This window comes from Pristiophorus japonicus, unplaced genomic scaffold, assembly GCF_044704955.1.
Source record: "Pristiophorus japonicus isolate sPriJap1 unplaced genomic scaffold, sPriJap1.hap1 HAP1_SCAFFOLD_1294, whole genome shotgun sequence".
NCBI classification, from domain to species: domain Eukaryota; kingdom Metazoa; phylum Chordata; class Chondrichthyes; family Pristiophoridae; genus Pristiophorus; species Pristiophorus japonicus.
Window position 1 is genome coordinate 24,158 of NW_027250961.1, and position 6,840 is coordinate 30,997.

General features: G+C 46.8%; 1 pseudogene; it reads right to left on the reverse strand.

The window, feature by feature from the left end:
* Positions 1-4,163: 4,163 nt before the first annotated feature.
* On the reverse strand, positions 4,164-4,399 carry LOC139242283 (U2 spliceosomal RNA; annotated as a pseudogene).
* Positions 4,400-6,840: the final 2,441 nt, after the last annotated feature.

A 6,840-nucleotide genomic window follows, 5' to 3' on the forward strand; every position in this document is an offset into this window, starting at 1 on the left:
AATCATTAGCTTGTTGCAATACACACCCGACGCCAAATGACGACGCATCACATGCTAGTACCAAACGCTTACATGGATCATACAACACAAGCAATTTGTTTGAGCATCACAATTTTCTCGCTTTTACAAAGGCATTTTCTTGGCTTTTGCCCCATACCCATTCATCCCCTTCATGCAGTAAGGCATGCAGAGGTTCTAATAGTGTGCTGAGACCCGGTAAGAAGTTACCAAAGTAGTTCAGGAGTCCTAGAAATGACTGCAGCTCCATCATGTTCTGTGGCCTCAGTGCGTTCTCGATTGCTTCCATCTTCGAATTGGTTGGCCTGATCTGTCTGCCGCGATCCTCCTCCCCAGGAACTCCACCTCAGGCGCCAGGAAAATGCACTTCTAGCATTTTAGCCTGAGCCCCACGCGGTTGAGTTGACTCAGAACCTCCGCCAGGTTCTGCAGATGCTCGACTGTGTCCCGACCTGTGACCAAGATGTCGTCCTGGAAGACCACCGTATGCGGGACCGACTTCAGTAAGCTTTCCATGTTTCTCTGGAATATCGCTGCAGCTGATCGAATTCCAAATGGGCATCTGTAATAAATGAAGAGGCCTTTGTGCATGTTGATGCAGGTGAGGCCCTTCAATGATTTCTCCAGCTCCTGCTTCATGTAGGCTGAAGTTAGATCCAGCTTCATGAATGTCTTTCCTCCCGCCAACATTGCAAAGAGGTTGTCGGGCTTTGGTAGTGGGTATTGATCCTGCAAGGAGAAACATTTGATAGTTACTTTGTAATCACCACAGATTCTGAATATGTCATCTCCCTTGAGGACTGGGATGATCGGGCTGGCCCACTCATTGACTTCGACCGGTGAAATGATGTCCTCTCATTGCAGCCAGTCTAGCTCAATCTCTATCCTTTCTCTCATTACGTACGGTACTGCTCTCACCTTGTGATGGATGGGTCGTGCCCCCGGAATTAGGTGGCTCTGCACTTTTGCTCCTTGGAATTTCCCGATACTTGGTTCGAACAGCGAAGGGAACTTGTTTAAGACCTGGGCACACGAAGTATCGTCAGCGATGATAGAGCTCGGACGTCATCCCAGCTCCAGTGTAACTTTCCCAGCCAGCTCCTACCGAGCAGCGTGGGGCCATCGGCCGGTACCACCCAGAGTGGTAGCTTATGCACCGCTCCATCGTAGGAGACCTTTACAGTAGCACTGCCAATTACGGGAATCAGTTCCTTTGAATAAGTTCTTAGTTTCGTGCGAATTGGTGTTAAGACTGACCTTGAAGCCTTGCTGCACCACAGTTTTTCAAAAGTCTTTTTATTCATGATGGATTGGCTTGCGCCCGTGTCCAGCTCCATTGACACCGGGAGTCCATTTAGTTCAACATTCAGCATTAGCGGGGGACACTTTGTGTGAATGTGTGCACCCCATGTACCTCTGCCTCCTCGGTCTGAGGCTCTGGTTCAACGTGATCCGCCGTGGATCTATCCTCCTCTGCAACATGGTGGTTTGCCGGATTAACAGGATTTGCAGCTCACCTGCACACTCGTTGGAGGTGTCCCATTGTTCCACAGCCCTTGCAAATGTACCCTTTGAAGCAGCATGAATGGAAACTATGATCACCCCCGCAGCGCCAACAAGATGTTAATGGCCTGCATTCATCACATTTGATGGTGGACTCTGAGACATCTGCGGACATGCAGCTACAGACATGTGTGACCTGCCCTGTACGTTGCAATTTGAAAACAACGTCACTTTGTTCACAGTACTTGTAGCAGCAATTGTGTGCTGAGAAAAATTGCTTTGTATTGTCATTGGTGGCACTCAAGGTTGGTGTCTCTACAGTCAAAAGTTTGCTAAGTATTGTTTCGTGGCCAATGCCAAGTAAGAAAAAGTCTCTGAGCATGTGCTCCAAATGTCCTTCAAATTTGCAATGTCCTGCAAGGCGTCTTAGCTCCCTCGGTGTAGAACCACCGAGGGTGTGGAACCACCGGGAAGGTAGAACCAGCATGGGTGTAGAACCACCGGGAATGAAGAACCACCGGGAATGTAGACCCACCGGGGGTGTGGAACCACCGGGGGTGTGGAACCACCGGGAGTGTAGAACCACCGGGGGTGTGGAACCACCGGGAGTGTGGACATAACTCTCCACTTCCTGGCTTTCAGACCTTTTGTAGGTGTAGAACCAATACCTTGCCACCAGAACGCTTTCCTTCAGGTTCAAATGCTCCCGGACCAGTGTGCACACATCATCGTATGATTTCTCTGTGGGTTTTGCTGGAGCAAGCAGATTTTTCATGAGGCCATGCGATGGTACCCCGCAGTCGGTGAGGAGAATCGCCCTTCTTTTGGCAGCATTCGCTTCTCCATCCAGCTCGTTGGCTACGAAGTATTGGTCGAGTCGCTCCACAAAGGATTCCCAATCATCTCCCTCTGAGAATTTCTCCAGGATGCCCATTGTTCTCTGCATCATTGGGTTCGCTGTCTGTATCTCGTCGACAGTTGTTATGTATGAAGAAAAAGTCAGACTCAATACTGTGAGCTCAAAGTAAAGTATGACCTTCCTCTTTTATTGCAGGTCTCCAGAGTGCCTCTCCAACCTGTGAGGCCTCCTTAAATACCAGTGCTCACAAGGGATTATGGGATCCCTTGGGACTCCAGGGGATGAGCCCCCTGGTGGCTGTACAGTGTATATACAAGCTTACATATATAACACATACGAGGTGCATACTCGCCTGTGAAGGTTCCCACAAGTTCCGTGTTTGCGCATGTGAAGCGTATGCACCTAAACCCGGCACTTGCAATCTGTCAAAAGTTCTATTCACAGATTGCCACATGCGAAACTAAAAGACCTCCTCAGCTGGAGAGTTGGGCGATTTGCCCAAATCCTGCCTAGCGAATGTTCTTCAAATTCTTACAAATGGAAAAAGCAAGCGTAAGGCCTGCTTTTATCAATGTAAAAATTTTAAAGTACATTAAAGTACAAATGTAAAAAATACATTTTTTACACATAATTTAAACATTTAAAATCCTGTTTATTTAAGGTAAGTTTATTTTTAGACCCTTTAAAATATGTAAATTTATTTTTCAAAGAGTTAAATTTTTGTTTTAAATAATTAATTAAATTCCATTTTTATTAATTTGAAATATATTATTTTTTTTATTTTCAAAATATACTTTATTCATGTAAAAATTTGTACAGTACATTCAAAAGCAGTTCAGTACATTTAGCTGCGGTCAGCAATCCCATACATTACATTTGGCAGTTGCTGACGGCAGTTCCGTTCGATACATTTCCTTGCTTTTCAGTCAAGTACAATTCGGTACAATACGGGATACATTGTAGTACATTCAACAAAATACATTACATGTGTCACTATACAGTACATGGAATGGGTGACCGTACATTTACATTTTTCTTTTCAACGTGCATTACGAAACAGACCTTGCATTGTACATGGCACTACATAGGTGTTTACAGATCATGGTGCTCCATGTACACAAAAAAGAAGTTATAAGTACAGGCCGAGGGGAGTTTTGTACTGATTCCAGCCCCTGGGTTTACCGTGGCAGAAGGGCTTTAAACTGTGGCCCTTCCCCACCGTGCCTTTGCGGCGAATGCACCAATTTTAAGTGCATCCCTCAGCATGTAATCCTGGATCTTGGATTGCGCCAGTCTGCAACACGCAGACGTGGACATCTCCTTGCTCTGGAAGACCAGCAAGTTTCGGCAAGACCAAAGAGCGTCTTTGACCGAGTTGATGGCCCTCCAGCAGCAGGTGATGTCTGTCTCGGTGTGTGTCCCTGGGAACAGTCCGTAGAGCACAGAGTCCTGTGTTACGGAGCTGCTTGGGATGAACCTCGACAGCAACCACTGCATCTCTTTCCAAACCTGCCTTGCGAAGGCGCAATCCTGAAGGAGATGGGTGACAGTCTCGTCTGCCCCGCAGCCGACTCGGGGGCACCGTGCCGTTCTGCTGAGATGTCTGCTGTGAATGAATGCTCTGATGGGTAAGGCCCTCCTCACCACCAAACAAGCTATGTTTTTTTTTTTTTTTAAATTCGTAGCCAATCGTTCCAATTCTTTGTCAAATCACAAACGCCAGAGGTCACCTTGCACATGCCAAGGATCACTCTGCGCCAATGCTCTTAGCCAAAAGGCCTAGAGCCACTGCACCGTTCCTGGAAGTACTGCAATACCAGGTTCGTGCCATGGAGGTGGATGGGTCAGGTCCCCCACACACCTCCGTGGAGGTGGATGGGTCAACCCTCCCCACCCACCTTCTGTTTCCAAAAATGCAAGCATATACCTTCCCGACCAGGGAGGAACCACCATGAGGTCATGGTGGCTGGTCAGAAACGGTACTACACTTGATCTTAGCCAAAAGGCCAAACAAGCTATGTATTGGTGCTTGTGTGACAGCTCTGGCGATGAGACGTTCTGCCAAACGAGTTCGACAGTCTGCTCGGGGAACCACCCGACAGGGTCCACACTCTCCTTCTTTCGTAGAGCATCCAGGACGTTACGTGCTGACCACTGCTTTATGGCCTTGTGGTCAAAGGGGTTTTTTGTTATAAACTTTTCCACAAAGGACAGGTGGACAGGCATGGTCCAACTGGTGGGGGCATTTCGCGGCAGCGTGGACAGGCCCATCCTTCGCAACAATGGGAACAGGTAGAACCTCAGCACATAGTGACACTTGGTGTTTGCGTACCGGGGGTCTGTGCACAGCTTGATGCAGCCGCACACAAAGGTCGCCATCAGGATGAGGGTCACGTTCGGAACATCGTTTCCTCCACTGTCCAGAGATTTGTACAATGTGTCTCTGCGGACACGGTCCATTTTGGACCTCTAGACAAAGTGGAAGACGGCCCGGGTGACTGCCGTGGCACAGGAGCGAGGGATGGGCCAGAGCTGTGCCACGTACAGCAACCTCGAGAGCACCTCACTCCTGATGACCAGGTTCTTTCACCAGCTTCCACCATCCCAGTTTTTGCTTCACTTTGGCAATACGCTCTTCCAAGTTTTCTGTGTTTTGGGGATATTCCCATTCATACTTATGGTGATTCCATAGATACCATCAGTATGGATGGGAGATGCCCCTACTCTGATCGGTTGTTCCGGCCCACGCGATATCATTGAATCGTACAAAACCCTTACGATCCTGAGATACATGTGCGTCTACGAAGGTCTTAGTGTAGAGGGCCAGGACCAGAAGTTTCCAAACCTCCGCAACCACCAGGTAGATTCATAAAAAAATTTCAGGTCAGAACCGCGGGATATATTCAAAAGGGAGTTAGATGTGGCCCTGACTGCTAAAGGGATCAAGGCGTATGGAGAGAAAGCAGGAATGGGGTCCTAAGGTTGTAAAAATAATCAGCCATGATCATATTGAATGGTGGTGCAGGCTCGAAGGACCGAATGGCCTACTCCTGCACCTATTTTCAATGTTTCTATGAAGCCTCCAAATGCAATTTGTGATAATGATCAGATAATCTGTTTTCGTGATGTTGATTGAGGAATAAATATTGGCCAGGACACCGGGGATAACTCCCCTAATCTTACACAAGAACATAAGAACATAGGAAATAGGAGTAGGAGTAGGCCATATAGCCCCTCGCACCTGCTCTGCCATTCAATACGTTCATGGCTGATCTGATCATGGACTCAGGTCCACTTCCCCGCCCACTCCCCATAACCCCTTATCCCCTTATCATTTAAGAAACTATCTATTTCTGTCATAATTTTATTCAATGTCCCAGCTTCCACAGCTCTCTGAGGAAGCAAATTCCACAGATTTACAACCCTCTGAGAGAAGAAATTTCTCTTCATCTCAGCTTTAAATGGGCGGCCCCTTATTCTAAGATTATGCCCTTTAGTTATAGTCTCCTACAATCAGCGGAAACATCCTCTCTACATCCAACTTGTCAAGCCCCCTCAGAATCTTATACGTTTCGATAAGATCACCTCTCATTCTTCTGAATTCCAATGAGTAGAGGCCCAACCTACTCAACTTTCCTCATAAGTCAACACCCTCATTTCTGAAATCAACCGAGTGAACCTTCTCTGAACTGTCTCCAAAGCAAGTATATCCTTTCGTAAATATGGAAACCAAAACTGCACGCGGTATTCCAGGTGTGGCCTCACCAATACCCTGATTAACTGTAGGACAACTTCCCTGCTTTTATACTCCATCCCCTTTGCAATAAAGAACAATATCCCATTGGCCTTCCTGGTCACTTGCTGTACCTGCATACTATCCTTTTGTGTTTCATGCACAAGTACCCCCAAGTCCTGCTGTACTGCAGCACTTTGCAATTTTTCTCCATTTAAATAATAACTTGCTCTTTGATTTTTTTGCTGCCAAACTGCATGATCTTTCACACTTTCCAATATTATACTCCATCTGCCAAACTTTTGCCCATTCACTTAGCCTATCTATGTCTTTTTGCAGATTTTTTGTGTCCTCCTCACACGTTGCTTTTCCTCCCATCTTTGTGTCGTCAGAAAATTTGGCTACATTACACTCAGTCCCTTCTTCCTAGCCGTTAATATTGATTGTAAATAGTTGGGGTCCCAGCACTGATCCCTGCGGCACCCCACGAGTTACTGATTGCCAACCCGAGAATGAACCATTTATCCCGACTCTGTTAGTTAGCCAATCCTCTAACCATGCTAATATATTACCACCAACCCCGTGAACTTTTATCTTGTGCAATAACCTTTTATGTGACATCTTGTCAAATACCTTCTGGAAGTCCAAATAGACTACATCCACTGGTTCCCCTTTATCCACCCTGCTCGTTACATCCACAAAGTATTCCAGCAAATTTGTCAAACAT